Genomic DNA, 17,439 nt, shown 5'->3' on the forward strand with positions numbered 1-17,439 from the left:
TCCTGCTGACAAAATCCAAAGCCAGAGACATGAGTGGCAGTGAAACAAGAAAGGAATTTATTTCAGTAACACTAACAACACTGGGAAGACATCAGACTAACATCTCAAAGACCATCTCCAAAGTGCTGGAAATATTTCTAGGTTTACATAAGGGAAATGTGGGACAAAGGTCGGTAGGTTCATGCAGCTTGGCAGTAAAGGTCAGGCCTAATATGTGGGGTCTTGCTGGCATCAGGGGGGTCTCTATTGCTTGAGGGAATAGTGTCAGTTCCCATCACAGGATGCTGTACCCACACAGTCTTTTGCCTGAGTTAAGAGATAAGCTGGAAAGAACTTAATCAATTAGAAGGTACAGACTGAAGTCAAAATGGAAGGGGTTGAAGTCCTCTCTCAAAAGCATTTTTCAGTCAGTGGCACTTAAGCACTAAGGCTATCCAGTAATTCAGGGCCTTAATTAGACAAGTATTCCCAAACTTGGCTGCTCACTGGAATCATCTGAGGAGATTTTAAATATTAGGGTCCGGGCTTTACCTAGTGAATGAGAATCTCTAGGGGAGAGAGCCACTGATGTGAATTATCTTTACACTGATCCCTGATGATCAGCCAGGTTTGAGAGTCAACAGTAGCTGGGAACCAAATAGTGCTCTCGTGGTTTGAAGAATCAATGCACCTCCCTAACTTATTACTAGCGGAAGATTTGGATGGTAAATAAAATAGAGCATATGCATGGTGAATTTCCAACCTTCCACCTGATGTAAGAGCTTTTCTGATAACGATCCTAAAACAATCTTTAGTATAAGACATCAGGAGTTTGTTCATTCTTGATACTTACAGTCAATTCATGTTTTTTATTAACACATCTTGTCTGACCAAGATACATTTTTCCCATGCTTTATGAACTCAATACCAGAAGTGCAGGCCAATTTTTCAAAGTGCCACTCTAGCACTATGTTGCATTCTGAGTAGCATTGTATGAAAAAAGATAATAGTAACTTTAATTGGCAGTTTCCTTATCATAAGAGATGTAAAAGTAGGTCCCATCTTGCCATGATTGGAAAGAAAATAATAATTGTGTTTTCAACCAACTGGATGGGTAATTACCTAACCGTATGTCACATAGACAAAAAAATTTGTCTTTTTTTTTCTCCTTATGTCTCCATATTATTTTCTTCTTAGATGAATGCTTCTGACATTTTTCTTTCCATACTTTGCTATTTTCATTACAGGACTTAAACCCAGATATAAATGTACATCCCCCACAACAACTCTTTACAGATTCAGATCTAGCTTCCATAGAATAATTGGCTATTAAAGCTGGAAGGGAACACAGCAGTTATTCAAAATAACATATTGGTTTCATATTAGAAAACTGGGGCTCAGAAGTTGATTTACCAGACTCTACATGAAAGCCAGATTGGAAATCACATCTCCTATTAGCTGAGCATTTTTCCATCTACTATTCTGTTCAACAGATACATACAATGAGGTGAACTGCAATATAAGTGAGGGTATTTTTCTAAATCACTACACATTCACATTTTTAATTAACCTTTTTATTGAGATATAATTCACATACCCTAAAACTCATCCACTTAAAGTTCAATGGCTTTTAGTATGTTCACAGAGTTGTAGAGCAATCACCACAATCTAATTCTAGAATATTTTCATTGCCCCCAAAAAGAAACCCTGTATCTAATACTCACTCCCAATTCCTGACCTTCACTCCAGCCCCAGGCAACCACTATTCCACTTTCTGTCACTACAGATTTGCCTATTTCGGACATTTCATTTAAATGGAGTCATACAACATGTTGTCCTTTGTATCTGGCTTCTTTCAATTTAACATGTTTTCAAGGTTCATCCATATCATTCCTTCTTCTTTTTTTTTTTCCCAAGTCATATTCCACTGTATGGATATACCACAATTTGTTAATTCATTCACCATTTGATGGAGATGTTTCTACTCTTAGGCTATTATAAATAGTGATGTGAACATTTATGTACAAGTTTTTCTGTAGGCTTGTTTTCATTTCTCTTGGGTACACACTCAGGAGTGAAATTGCTGGGTTATATGGGAACCCTAAGTTTAACATTTGAGGAACCGCCAACTAGTTTCTGATGCAACAGCACCATTTTATATTCTTACCAGTAATGTATGAGTGTTGCATTTCTCCACAACTCATCAGCACTCGTTATTGTCTTTTCTGATTGTAGCCATTCCAGTTGGTGTTAAGTGGTATGTTCTTGTGATTTTGATCTTAAGTTCCCTACTGATTAGTGATGTTGAGCATCTTTTCATGCACTTATTGGTCATTTGCATATCTTCTTTGGAGAAATGTCTATTCAGATCCTTTGTGCATTTTTATTGAGTTTTTTTTTTTGTCTATTATGGAATTGTAGGAGTTCTGTACATATTCTAGACACTAGTCCCTTAACAGGTATATATGACTTGCAACAATTTTCTTCCATTATATGGACTGTCTTTTCATGTTCTTGATAGTGTTCTTTAAAGCACAACATTTTTAAAATTTTAATGAAAAAAATTCTTTTTTTGACCTTGTGTTCTTGGTGTCATATCTAAGAAACTATTGTCTAATTCAAGGTTACAAAGATTTATGCCTATTTTTCTGCTAGCTTTTTTTTTTTTTTTAGTTTTAACTCTTGCAGTTATATCTATGGTCCATTTTGAGTGAAGTTTTGAATACGTTATGACAGAGGTGTTTAAATCCATTCTTCTTCATGTGGATATCCAGTCATCTGACACCATTTGTAGAAAATACAATTCTGTTTCCATTAACTGTCTTAGCAACCTTGTCATAAATCTATTGCCCATAAATGTGAGGGTTTACTTCTGGACTCTCGATTCTACTCCATTGATCTATATGTCTATTCTAATGCCTGTACCACATTCTCTTAATTACTGTAGCTTTGTAGTAAGTTTTAAGATTGGGAAATGTGATTCCTCTCACTTTGATCTTATTTTTCAAGATTGTTTTGGCTACTCTGAGTTTCTTGAATATCCATGCAAACTTGAGGGTCACATTGGCAATTTTTGCAAAGAAGTCGTCTGGAATTTTGATGAGGACTGCAATGAATCTGCAGGTCATTTGGAGAGTACTACCATCTTAACAATATTAAATTTCCTGATACATGAACATGGGATGTCTCTGCACTTATTTAGGTGTTCTTTAATTCCCTTCAAAAATGTTTATAGTTTTCAGAGTATTATACCTCTTTTGTTAAATATATCTCCAAGAATTGTATTCCTTTAGATGCTATTATAAACAGAATTGTTTTCTTAATTTCATTTTTGGATTGTTCATTGCTAGTCTATAAAAATACAGTTGATTTTTGTAGGTTGGTCTCATATACTGTAACTTTGTTCAATTCATTTTAGTTCTAATAGTTTAGTGGAGTCCTTAGGATTTTCTATATGCAAGATCATGTCATCTAAAATAGAAATAGTTTTATTTATCCCTTTCCAGTATGGATACTATTTTTTTTGTTGTTGTTGTTGTTGCCTAACTGTCCTACCTGGAACCTCCAGTAAAATGTTGAGTAGAAATAATAAAAGCAGACATCTTGTCTAGTTTCTGATCTTGGGGGAAAGCTTTCAGTCTTTCACTATTTTAAGTACGATGCTATCTGTGGGGTTTTGTAAATGCCACTTACCAAGTTAAGTAAGTTCCCTTCTATTCCAGTGTGTTGCATGCATTTCTCATAAAAGGGAGTTGCATTTTGTCAAATGCTTTTTCTGCTTCTATTTAGTCTTGTGACTTGTCTTTATTCTATTGACATGGTATATTACATTAATTGATTTTCAGATGCTAAAGCAATCTTGTATTCCTGAGATATATCCCACTTGGGCATGGGGTATAATCCTTTATATATGTTGCTGGATTCAATTTGTATGTTTTTGAGGATTTTTGTGTTTGTAGTCATAAGAATATTGGTCTGTAGTTTTCTTGTGATGCCTATTTCTAGTTTTGGTTTCAGGGTAATATTGGCCTCACAGAATGAGTTGAGGTGTATTCCATCCTCTTCCATTTTTTCAAAGAAGCTGTGAAGGATTGGTATTAATTCTTCTTTAAATGTAGAATTCAACAGTAAAATTACCTGGGCTTAGACTTTTCCTTGTTGGAAGTTTTAAAACCATTAATTTAATCTCTTACTTGCTATTGGTCCATTCAGATTTTCTTCTTGAGTCAATTTTAGATAGTTTGTGTCTCTCTAGGAATTTGTCCATTATGTAAGGTTATATAATTGGTTGGCATACAAATGTTCAAGTATTCACTTATAATCCTTTTGATTTCTCCAACGATTATAGTCTTGGTAGTAATGTCTCCCCTCTCATTCCTGATTTTAGTAATTTTATTCCTCTCTCTTTTTTTTCTTGGTCAGTCTAGAAAAAGGTGTATCAATTCGGTTGATCTTTTCAAGGAACGAATTTTTTGTTATTCTCTCCATTGTTTTTCAATTTTCTCTTTCATTTATTTCCACTTCAATATTTGTTATTTCCTTCCTTTTTCTTGATTTGGGTTTAGCTGGCTGTTCTTTTGTTAGTTTCATAAAGTAAAACATTAGGTTAAATTTTGAGATCTTTTTCTTTTGTAACGTTCCCATTTATAGCTATACATTTCTGAGTTCTGCTTTCAGTATATTCCATAAGTTCAGGTATGCTGTGCTTTTGTTTCCATTCATTTGAAAGTATTTTCTAATGTCTTGTGATTTCTTCTTTGACCCATTGGTTATTGTGTTGTTCAATTTAATTTGTATATTTCTCAAATTTCCTCATGTTACTGACTTCTAAATTCCATTATGGTTAGAGAACTTTCTTTGCATAATTTCGACCCTTTTAAATGTATTGAGGCTTGTTTTACAGCTTAGCATATAGGATATATATCCTGAAGAATGCTCCATGTATCCTTGAGACAAATGTGTATTCTGCTGTTAGTGGGTGGAATGTTGCACAGATGTCTATGAGGTCTGATGTTTATAAATGAGAAAAATGAGATACCTTTGGGATTGGCGGATTACTCAGTGTTGCATATCACTTGGTCACAGAAGTGTAACTATAAGGGTGAATCATGTAAAACTGACATTCTTGAACATCAAAAACTAATGATTATCAGCAATTTCTTATAGTTCAACTTCACAGAACCTAAGTCTCCTGACTTTCAGTCCAGTGTGCTTATCACTTAACTAGAATATTATATTAGGATAGGCTGTGCTTCATAAGGCACATACCATGAACTATTCTTGGCTTACCACAATGAATACTGATTTCATGTTTGTCTTATTCTATGCAGGTACTGTAATTTTCCTCCAAATGGTGACTTAGCAATCACAGCTGCTTCTATTCTGTGTGTTACCTTCTAGGACATGTGTCAGGGGAAGAAAACTTCAGGATCATATGGCATGTTCCCAATGGTGAGCCCTATGGGTGGCTTAGATCACTTTTGTGTATATTCACTGGCTTAGTCATATGGCCCAATCTTACTCTGTGTGGTCACCTTACTTCCAATACAATTTTCTATCCCTAGGCAATTACATTGAGAATATAGTCTAACCTGACAGTAGGATGTGTCTTCCCATCTCAACAGCTCAGCACCTCTTTGGTTTTTCTCATTTTAATAATATTTAAAATGTGTTTTCAACAATTCAAAATGTAGGTCTTAAAGAGGTCTCAGAATTAAAATATGAGGGGCACCTGGGTGGCTCAGTCGGTTAAGTGTCCAACTCTTTTGATTTCAGCTCAGGTCATGATCTAACAGTTCCCGTGTCTGTGCACTGACAGTGTGGAGCCTGCTTGGAATTTTCTCCCTCTGCTTGTTCTCTCTCGTTCTCTCTCTCTCTCTCTCTCTCTCTCTCTCAATAAATAAATAAACTTAAAAAAAGAATTAAAATATGAAAAAAATCTTCTGGTGACTTTTTCCTAATGTGAAGCTCTATCATATTTTACCTAGTTTAGGAGAAGATATTAACAAGAAAAAACAACCCCCCATAAAGACCATAATAAACTCATTAGAGGTTTTCTGAGGGCCACAGCATAAAAGACAGTCTATTTCCCTCCACCATCTGCTGGTAAACAAACAAACAAACAAACAAACAAACAACTTTTGAATTACATGGCCCTCTATAAATTGGAAAGGGCCATCAACTTGGCGGGTCTGTATAATTCCTATCTCTACACATCTCCTAAGAGCCCTCTTAGTAACCGAACAATTTCACAGTTCTAGAACTACTTAGAGATGCCTGGTTGTGGCCACTACAGCTCTCCTAAAGCCTTAACCTGGGAAAAATCTCATTTCAACTCTGTTTAAGTATCTCCTCATACACCCACCAAGGGAGTCAAGTGCAATTTTTCAATAGGCTCGGGAATAGGAACTTGGATGTGTGCTCTCTATATGCAATTTTCCATTGCCTTTAAATTCCAGGATGGCTGAGAAATAATTTCCAAACACATTCTTTTAAAGAAAACCCAAGGAGGTCTGTGAGTAGCTGATGTCAACTGTGAACACTGAGATGAGAACTCAGGAAGGGGCTAGCCAGTATTGTGGCAACCGTCTCTGGCCAGGGCCCTGACGTGGAAAAAGCAGGAGCCTCTCTGTGGTTTAGTGAGGAGCTCGGGAAGTCCAAAGAAGGAAAACAATTTCAATTTCTAGGATCTGACACTAACAGACCCCAAGTCCATTTTGTGCTTAACCCAAAATGAAGTATTGAGAGAAATTTATAAAATCTTAGTACCACAGAATGGTCAGAGGAACTGGCAAATTTTTACTCTCATAGGAGAATGGTTTTTCATGTAACCCATAACCCCATAAAAGGCATCTAGGTTTCTCTAGATGCATCTATTTGTTTATTCCACTGGTTTGGTTCCAACAGGTGGCAATATTTTGAGCCAGTGGTTAACTTCTGTTATTCCCTAGTCTTACCTCTGGCCTTGACTTTAAAGATATACATTTTACGGTTGTGGAAGGTAAAAGAATCTGGTATGTTTTTATCATTAAGGACTTGAATTTCTTTTAAACAGCAGTTCTCAAACATTTTGATCTGAGGATTCATTTACACTCTTAAAAATGATCAAGGAACCCCAAAGAGCTTTTGTTAATCTGGATTATAACTATCCAAGTTTATGGTATTAGTAATAAAAACTGAGAAATTTAAAACATTAATTCATTTGAAGATAATAATATTCCCATGTTATAGGGTACCATAAATAACAATCTTAAAGAGAAACAGCTATATTTTCCAAAACAAATATTTAGCTTTTTTTTTTTTTGCAAATCTCTTTAATGTCTCAGTTAGAAGATAGTTGGATTCATATACACTGTCCTTTCTACATTCAATCTGCTGCAATGTTATTTTGGTGAAAGAATATAAAGAAAATCCTTCCTCATGCAGAAAAGTAGACAAGGAAGAAGTATTTTCATAATCTTTTCAGATAATTTTGCGTGTTTTTCTTTAACACTAAACCCAAACTCAGCTAGTGGTAGTATCTTAAAGTTTAATGCAGTGTGGAATCTAAGACCCTATCATGAACTTCTCATACTCTGTGACATTAAAATTCATCAGCCTGGATGTTCTCCAACATCAAAAATCAATTCTCTGATTCTCCAGACACTAACTGAATATCCTACAATTTAACTTTATTTTGAGACTCCCTGGAGTTAGTGGCAAACTCCACAGGATTAAGGGCTCAGTCCCACAAGGACATTCCCACTTTATTTATTTATTTTTAAATGTTTATTTATTTTTGAATGAGAGCGAGAGAGACCAAGTGCGAGTTGGGGAGGGGCAGACAGAGGGAGACAGAATCTGAAGCAGGCTCCATGCTCTGAGCTGTCAGCCCACAGCCTGATGTGGGGCTCAATCCTATGAACTGTGAGATCATGACCTGAGCCGGTCAGACCCTTAACCAACTGACTGAGTCACCCAGGCGCCCCAGGACATTCCCACTTTAGATGCCAGTCACAAATATTGGGTCTCCAAGTTACCTGTATCGCTTTCTGACTTGGCTACAAATCAGAGGTTCCCATGACCCCCACTCCCACCCTCAGTTTTGATTATACTATGATGGCTCACAAAACTCAGGGCAACAGTTTACTTATTAGTGATTTATTATAAAGGATACAACTCAAGAACAGCCAAATGGAAGAGATTCTTAGGTCAAGGCTGTCTGTGTGCACAGAGCTTCCATGCCATCTCCACATGGCCACCCTTCCAGCACCTCGATAGCTTACCCACATGGAAGCTGTCCAAACCCTATGATTTAAGTGTTTTTATGGAGGTTTCATCCCACAGGCAGGATGATTAAGTCATTCTCCAGCCCCACACCTCCCCCCAGAGGTTGGGGGAGGTGGGGCTGAAAGTCCCAGGTTTCTAATCAAGGTTTGGTCTTTGTGGTGACCAATCCCCATCTGAAGCTAGCTAGAGTTGACTGATTAGAACAAAAAATACTATCACCCAGGAAATTCCAAAAGATTTAGGAGCTTTGTGTCAGGAACCAGGAACAAAGGCTAAATATTAGAACAAAAGATGTTCCTGTCACCCCTATCTTTGTGGAAATTACAAAGTTTTAGGAGCTCTGTGTCAAGAAATCAGGGAAACGGCCAAATATATAACATACAGATATTTCTTATTCAGCCACAATCTATCAATATTCAATATACCAAGAAAGAAAGAAAAGAGAGTAAGAAAGAAAAGGTTTTAGCATCACCACTGATTTAATCAGAAAAAAATCTTTAAATATTGGGATACTGTCAAACTCCTAGTGGCAGATACAGGTTTTCCAAAAGCTTGAATTTTCACTTGAAAGCCTGAATTTTATCACTGGCAATAGATAGCATCAGTTGTTTTCCTGAAGTGACAGGCTCATTTCATTCATTTTGGAGAAAATGTCTGCCAAATACCCAAGTCTGTGTAACCACAGTTTGTCTGTCAGCTCTTCTTTCAAGTAAAAATGGTGTTCCATGAAAAAAAAAGTATCACAAACCACCATGAAGAGCTTCGCCTGCAGACAACCACCAATCTCATTTTATTCCACTGCCAAGGTTCATGCTAAGTGGCATCAATTTTACCCACCATTACTTTTGTGTCATCAGAAAAAAATGTCTAAATAGTGAAGACAACTAATGTCTTAGCATTAATGGGAAAACAGTCTAAGGCATTACAGACCCAGGGGTCCAAGAATCACACTTTGAGAACCACTGCATTAGAAACTATCCTTCTGTTATAGAGACTAAATAATGCTTTCCTGAAGTTCATTTATAGAAACAAAAAGAACTAGAATTACTTGCAAATACCCTAAGAAAAATACTCAGTCATTTTTGTCACCAATGTGTAAACCCCTAGAAAGAACCGTATCTTTTAATATTTGAACAGCACACTGGGAATGCAATAAATAATAACAATGAAAGTAGTTTATGTTTATTGTAATATTTACCACTGGGAGAGAATTGTGCTATGTATTTTAAAGGCACTATCTCCAATATTGTATAGTACCATATCCTCACTTTATAGATGAGGAAAATGGGACACATATGGGAAAAGAACTTGACAGGGTCACAAGCTGTATGTGGTACAGTAAAGATCTGAACACACAAGGCCTAATTCCTAGAGCTTGGTTGGACCCATAAACCCTGGATTATGTTCTATGTCTCATCTAAACTCCAAATTTCTTATTGTGTATCTCCCACGTATGTATGACCATTTAAATCTTCAAGGAGAAACCACATGTCTCATGTCAACCACAATGCCTAAAGTAAGGGCTTAATAAATACTGGGATGAGTGACCAAAGGACCAAGTAAACCACCTTGCTATCTTTAAGCCACGATGGTTGGTAATCATGTAAAAAGTGAAATTCTGATGTGGTAGGGTCCCCTTTCTAAGGAGAGAAAAAAAGAGAGAAAAGGGGAAAAAAAAACCCAAAAAACTTCAAGGTAAGCTGGCTATGCACCTAAGTGACAACATCCCTCATGACCTTGTAAACTGAGATTACTTAATCAGACTGTTACCAAAGAAATACAAAGTGTATTTAAAAACTATGCCACTGGACGTTGGGGGGCTCAGTTCTTTGGGTACACACCCAACTGAGCGGTGCCAGCAGGAATAAAGTTGCTTTCTGGAAAGAAATGCCTCGTTGTCACCGCTCTGTGTGAGAATCCTGCTACACGGAAATGGTGAGCTCCATCCATATTCTATTTAACTCATTAGGAAGGGCACCCACAGGGTAGACCAAAAGAGGCTGGCTCCTTAAAAGCTTGATAAGTTTTATGTATTCATGTGTGTGCGGGTGTGTGCACACATATCTCTATTACCCCATTTGCTAAAAAGATACACATATAGTTAAGACAGTTAACAAACAGGTAAGTTAGACCAAAACAAAACTAGTTTATCTTTTCCAGGGCAATAAAACCCCCAACAGCTTTGGGGTTGACTTCTAGACCAGGCTCTAAACCCTAAAGTCCTATCCATTTCTGCAGATTAAGAAGTCACAGTGCTCTAGGGCTGTACACTGTTCTGGCCTTTATCAGTTGCGTATTAATCAACTACACCTAGACAACAAAATTACATCCCCCAGACTATCAGCAGAGTGAGGTCCGCGAAGAACTAAAGGTCAAGCTTTTACAAAGTAGACTGATCAGAAAATGCTGGCAAGTATCCCAAACTCAAGCAGTTTTGTCTTTTTCCAAGTTTGGCCTTTCTTCGTTTTCCCAGGTTTGGGATTTTTTTCGTTCTCAAACATTATACCTGTTTTCTGGATGTCGGCCGCACGTTTCTCTGTAATTTCCTGGGATGGAATTTCTTTCCGGGGGAGGACGGGAGGCGCAAGAGCTGGGCGCAGGATCCGGCGGCGGAGATGCGCAGGGGCTGACGGGGTCCCGGGGCCCCTCCGCCGCCCCGCGCCGTCCCGCGCCTCCCCGCGCGGCCCCAGGCGGCGCGCGCGGCCGGGGACGGAGGCGGGGGCGCGCACAGCAGGCTAGGCGGCGCGCGCGGGCGGGCGCCGCGTGGGGCGGCGGCGAACTCGCCCCCAGGAGAGGGCCTAGGGCTCCCGGCTTCCTCCTTCCGGCGCGCCGCCTCATCCCGGGCCGGGCGGGCCGCGGCACGGAGGCCGCCGGTGGCGGCGCCGAGGCGTCCGGGCGGGGTGGGCCTCCCGCGCTCCCGGGACGCTGGGACCCCCGCGCGCTTCGGCCCCAGGCCCGCGAGGCCCGGGCAGAGCTTCGCCGCCAGCTCTGCGGAAGGGCCCGAGGACCCCGGCGAGCTCCGGCTCCGCGGAGGGTGAGCTCGGGGACCGACGGGGTGTGGGTGTCGTAGACCCCGGGGCCCCGACCCCCACCCCGTCCCGGGTGGACAGGAAAACGGGGTGAACCGGTCTTTCTTTGTGAGCACCATCCCAGTGTGTTTTGGTGACTTGAAGACCTCTCTAGTTGGTGGGATTAATGAGAGGAACCTTCATCACGGTAATTATGCAATAAGGCGGCGTCCTTGTTGCGGGATGGTGTGACCGGTGGAATGATTGATATTTGGTGATCTATAATTTACTTCTTTCATCTTTGGCTGAGAATTTGCATTTGTGATTGGGTGGAAAGAGAAAGAAAATGTTTCACTTGAGTGCAAGGAGCATGCAAAGAGAGTGAGAGAGAGCAGGGAAGAAGGAACATGTGCACCCTTTCCTAAGTGCACGATTAAGCACGGTTTTGGTGGGTGAGAGGGGAAAGGATGGTTGGAAACGCATCTTTCCTGCCAAATAGGCTCCAGAATGCTCTCAGCCCTGATTTTGATAATGAAGGACTGGTCAGAAGTTGGAGGTTGAGGTATAAATTTCTGCACCTCTGGCTAGGGAGATGAACCAGGTTTTCCAAAAGCTGTCGTTTTTGTTTTCCAAGTCTCTAAAGGCAGGAAAGGGCCGGTCAGTGAATGAATAGAAGGCAGTGCAGCCAGGTTCTGTCTGGTTAGCTAAGCGGGAGGACTGTCATAAAGAGTTTTTTTGTCTGAAACACCCAGAGGCTGGGGCTTTGGGCCATAAAGAGTTGGGTATTGGTCAGTTTTAACTGCCAGAGTGAGAAATGTCTCAGACATTCTTAAAATTAGCTCAATTTAGCTCGGGCTTGCTGATCTCCAGTACCTACTTATTCACTCTGAAATTTTCAGTGACTGGGTTAAAAAGAAAAGACACAAAGAGAAACTAACCCCCCCCTCCCATTTTGAGCCCATCTTGGCTCAAAATTGGAATTTCCATCTTTGCTCTTGACCCTGAAAGAATAGAATCTCAAAGAAATACCTGAGAGGAAAATTCTTTCCTTACCCAAAGTGAAAACCAGAGTGCTTGCAAAACTGAACAAAGAAAGAAAAGAATCAGGAAATATCCCAGGCAATTTGCAGTTATATTCAGATCATTTTTCAAATGCTTGAGGTTGTACAATAAAAGGGTGGGAGAAAGCTAGAAATAGAAATGGGGGAGAGGTGAATTCAGGACCTTTGAGATTGCAGGAATGAAGAGTCTTTTTTCTTCTGATATAGGTCTGGAAGAATCTGGATGTGAGTACGTAAAGCTTCATCTTTCCATCTGCATAACGTGAAATTGCTTTTAATTTTAACATTGAACTCTTAAGAGTAAAAGGAAACACAGCTAGACTGTGCTACATGCATCCCAGGCAGTTGGGGTTGTATTATGTGTTAAATGAGTTGTATGTTTATTTTGTCAGCCAACTCTATTAAATCTGTAATCTCTAATTCCACGCATTTGGCTTGTTTCCAGTTACTCATTCATGATGTGTCATTTGGCTAGAAATTGCCAGGATGTTAAAGCCTAAAGAAATACAAAACCCAAAGAACATCTTGCATTGGAAGATTTCATCATCCCATCATCCTCTACAGGAATTCTTTACCCAAAGAATTCTTTATAACATTCTTTATGTCAAACATAAAATAGATATAACAGGATTTAATTATTTTTTGCAACAGAACTTATTTCATTTTTTGTATGAATTTACATGAGTTTTTTAAACAGGTACTTCTTTTGGTACATTTAGAATATTTATTCATTTGTCAAAAATTCCATATACAACCCACCTCTGTAAGAAACCTGTTGTGCAAACTGTACTTGGATAATCAAAGTGGTTGACTGTTTCCAAAATATAAACCAAGTTGTGTTACATAAGATCTTATCATTTTTAATGGTGCTTATTGTTTGTTTTTTTTTTTAATTATCCTATACGGTGACAGGAGGAACCAAGAACCTCAGGCAGAGCAAATACTTCAAGGAAATGTGGACCCCAGGCTTCAGAAGGTGCGTGAAGGAGAATGTGATCTCACTAGTTATTTGAGATTCCTGTCATTTAGTATTCTTACTGCCTCTTTTCTTGCTTGTATGGAAATTTTGGGAAATTTAAAAGCCTTAAGTAGGAGTATGTACACTTCTACTTAGAAATGTTTCCTGAAATATAATAATAGAAGCAACCTCTTCAGCCTGGGATTAAGTGAGTTTGGTACTGGCTGAGAGCAGTGCCTGAAGTGTAGATAGCCCCAGGCAGGCGTTTGCTGTTTGTTATTGTTATTCATGAGAATCTGTCTCAGACACATTCTTCAGCTGGACAGAGTAAGGGGTATGTTTTCATCCTGGTAACTAAGGCTGATCAGTCGTTCTGAGACTGTAAATTTTAGTAATGATTAATGGCCCAGTAGACAAAGGAAATTTCTGAACTTAGATTGAGAGAAGCCCTATGAATTTAGAAGTCACAGCGACTGTCATGGCACTTTATATATATATTATAAATTCATACACAATATTTTATCTTACTACCTTGTCATTTTTAGTGATTTTATTGATTAGGTAATGACATTTTAGGTCCAAATACAAAGATACGGAATAGTTGATTGTTGAATGTCCCCAGTTGCTCCAGCCCTCAGCTACCTAATCTCCCTTCTTCCTATCAATCCCCCAAAGGCTACCAGTTCCTTGTGCATTACCAGGCTTTTTTGTTGAAGTTTGCCTTAGTGCCTGGTTATGTTTTGAATTACTGTTTTAAAAACTGAACACCGGACTCGTGATCCTTTCCCTGGGGTATGTATGTGGTGGGGGTGGGGACTCAGGAGTTGCCAGCTCAGTAAAGGACCCTCGACAGGATGCTTTATCTGGGCCACTTCCTAGCCCTTTAGCTCACTCAGCATGAGGGACACTGTCTCCTTGCTGCTTTGGGGCCACTGGGACACTGACCAAGCTGTTGGCTCAGGTGCTACATGATTTCCCTCACTCTATTCCATCTCTTCTCAACATTCCCCTTACCCTTCTCTCAATCGTGGCACTTAGCACTTGATGTGATTATATATATTAATAGCTCTATTTGTTTATGGCCTATCTGCCTCTGTAGAAGCACCATTAGAGCAGGGAGTATATGTTGTCATATTCCCGAGGCCTAGAACAGCTCCTGGCTCAAAGTGGGCACTTTGTCAATATTGCTGAATGAATAAATGAGATTTGGGAAAAAAGCTATTGTAAACAGAGTTAAATGGGCTTATTTACCACAGGACTTTTTCAGAACCTTCAATAAGCAAGCATGCATAGAAAAAGTAGAACAAGGCAGGTGGGAATCAAGCTCTTCAGCACAAACCCAGAAAGGTTTTGTGTTTTTGGATGGCAGCTCAAACACAGGGAAAAGCCACTGGCAGGAATATTATTGGCAGCTGACCAAATGGATTTACAAGCATCTTTTTGCAAATGCAGGGGAGAGAGAATTTGCACCAGAAGATGGCAATAGAACCAAACCCATTGTTAGTCATTACAAACATGTACAATGTGCACTTTTAGTTTAGAGAGAGGGGAAAAAAAAAAAAAAAGACTGGGATTTCTGGTAGGTTCAGCTGTGTTCTTGCTTAGCTCACCCTGCTTTCCACATAAGAGGGGAAACCACCTTATCCACTAGTTCTGACTTGTGGGGTTTTCTGAGTCCAGCCCTCTGGCTAGGTCTCAGAACCTGATATCTTGAAGTGAAACTCTCATTTAATGACTGGAAATAAGAAAGCTCTGAAGATGGGTATGCTGACTCCTGGGGGCCCAGGGGCCCTTTCGGGGCAGCACACCATGACCACAGGGGGCCTGGGGCACGCTCAGGTTTGCCACCATTAGCTGCAAGAGGCAACTTGGGAGTTGTCTTGGCTCCTTGAACAAAGGAGAATTAATTACAGAAAATGTCAGGCTTTTTAAAGGCCATTTGTCACCGGGCTGCAGGGAGAGCCGTGGAGGAAAGACTGTTCATTTTAAGCCCCAGTCTCTGCACACAGAAATAGTGAGTCTTGAGGGTGTCATTGTTGGACAGGAGGTAAACCCCATGGAGAATTTGTATATTCAGGGGAAGCAGTGCAGGTAGTGGCGTGGGCTTGGAGGAGTTGGGCCTAAGGGAACTTGGAATCCCTTTCTTCTTTGTTTAAACAAATGGGGTGAATTACTGTAATTTTTCCAAGGTCAGACCAAATCCAAATTCTACAGAGGCTAGTTACCTCTAGGCAGGAGGGCTGGAAAAGAACAAATGGGAACAGTGATAGAGGTCTATGATTCTAATTAAACCTTGTTAAGCTGTTTTTTCAGGGTACATGTACATCAATAGATGCTAGTTGACAGATAATCTCTTGCTACTAGTTTTCATTCTTATAATGGAAAGAAGTGGTGGGAGAATGGCTATTATGTCAGAATGCCTAGAATCTGCATTTTAATAAGATCCCCAGGGATTCATGTGGGCATTAGAAGTTGAGGAGGGCTGGGGGCTTGGACCAGCAGTTCTCAGCCCTGGCTGCTCATTAGAATCCTGTGTGGAGCTTACAAAACAAGTCCTGGATCCATCTCCAGAGATTTGTGTTGTTTGGGCTCCAGTGTTCTTGGGGCCCAAGACATTGCTATATTATTTAAAAGCTCCCCAGGTGATACTAAAGTACAGCCAGGGCTGGAACACTGCCCTAAACATAAAGCCAAACACCATTAGGTAGATACCTAGATTGAGAATGCATGTAGTCTCAAAGCAGAAGCATGCTATGGCTAACTGGAACCCCTAGTCTGTAGGATTTCTGAAAATCCAACCCATCAGATACTGTGGATCTTACTAGTTGTGTGCTAGTTTTTAGAGACCTCAACTATGATGATGGTAAGCTAGTTTTTAGAGACCTTGACAACGATGACAATGATGATGGTGGTGGTGGTGGTGGTGGTGGTCTAGGACGGTAGGTCTAGGTGGTGATGTGAACCGCTTAGCTGGGTTAGAACACTCCTGCTCCACTTACAGAAATGATGTTGAGCCTGCGGAATGGCCAGGTAGATGGTGCTTTACATTTTTGACTCTGTGCCTGAGAAACAGCTTCAAAATTTAAATCAGATCATGACACTACTACCTTTCTTCTCATGGAGAGCTCTCTTCAGTGGCTTTGCATTGCTCGCAAGGTGAAACTAAATTCCATAACTGCTGTTTTAAGATACAGTGTTGTGTGACCATATCTGCTTTTGCTCGTCTCTAACCGTGCTCTGGAAACTCCAGCCACAGGGGCTTCCTTTGGTTACTCAGGGGCCCCTGGCTTACTCCTGTGTACCCCCGGGCCGCTATTCCTTGCTGGTTACCTGGTCTGGAACCTGTGCCTTTACCGCCTTACGAAACTGCTATCTCTCATCTCTGCCTAGGTTCTGTCCCGTTGTATTTTCCTCTCACAGCATCATGTCTTTCTATCTCATACCACTTAGGGGATAGACTCTTTGATGCATGTGGGTGTCTCCGTTAGACTATAGGCTCCATAAGGACATAAACTGTGTATATGTGTTTGGTTTGGGACTCATTGTTGTATCCCTGGCATTTATTTTTTTGGATGGATGAATATACGTTTTCATGATGAATTTGGCAAATAAGTATTTTTTAGGTTATTGTGTCCTTAAAACTATATGCAGATATACATCTACTCCTGTTTGTGTGTTATATGTTGTAAACTGTAGAGATACCAGCCCTGAGGGGAAGGGTATTTTGAGAGGGACCAGGCTTTAGTCTTACTGGTTCTGGTTGGTGCACGTAGCACATGACTTGGAGAACAAGTCCTGGTTTATCTAAATTTTTGCCATGACAGCTTTTTCTCTTAAGTCTATGTGTGATTTGTGAACTGCCTCACTGTAGATGATGAAAAAGGTAAGTGCTTAAAAATAGTGCATCTCTCCACCTCAGGCTTTCTCCCCGCAGCAGGAGCCTCCCTAGAAAGCATCCGCATATAACGTAGTGTTTCCTTGCAGGCCCTGGGTGAACAAGCCTTCCCATCTTCTGCAGGAGGCCCTGCCTTTCTCTGTGCAGGGAAGACCACCCTCCCTAACCCCTGCTGCTGCTTCTGTCAGAGGAGTTGAGTCTTACAAAGCGTAACACCCCGATGGAGGAGTAGGTCTGGAGGAGTAGGTCTGGGGTACAGCGTGATTAGAG

At 40.2% G+C, this 17,439-nt stretch overlaps 2 protein-coding genes across 10 annotated transcripts in view; one reads left to right on the plus strand and one right to left on the minus strand.

Moving 5' to 3' along the window:
- Window positions 1–10,929, minus strand: part of NMS (neuromedin S) — a 45,981-nt gene extending 35,052 nt beyond the window's left edge. For all 7 annotated transcript variants that reach the window (XM_042931981.1, XM_042931980.1, XM_042931978.1 and 4 more), the window contains exon 1: window positions 10,754–10,929. The gene's annotated coding sequence lies outside the window, so the exon portion shown is untranslated. The remainder of the gene's footprint in view (window positions 1–10,753) is intronic.
- Window positions 10,930–11,057: 128 nt separating this feature from the next.
- The window catches only part of CHST10 (carbohydrate sulfotransferase 10), a 30,099-nt gene continuing 23,717 nt past the window's right edge, over window positions 11,058–17,439 (plus strand). The window contains exons 1-3 of one of the 3 annotated variants that reach the window (XM_042931987.1): window positions 11,058–11,281; window positions 12,524–12,545; window positions 13,229–13,292. The gene's annotated coding sequence lies outside the window, so the exon portion shown is untranslated. Of the gene's footprint in view, window positions 11,282–11,444; window positions 11,464–12,523; window positions 12,546–13,228; window positions 13,293–17,439 lie in introns of those variants that run through there. The other 2 variants (XM_042931986.1, XM_042931988.1) reach the window with 2 other exon arrangements.

This window comes from Panthera leo, chromosome A3 (genome assembly GCF_018350215.1).
Source record: "Panthera leo isolate Ple1 chromosome A3, P.leo_Ple1_pat1.1, whole genome shotgun sequence".
NCBI classification, from domain to species: domain Eukaryota; kingdom Metazoa; phylum Chordata; class Mammalia; order Carnivora; family Felidae; genus Panthera; species Panthera leo.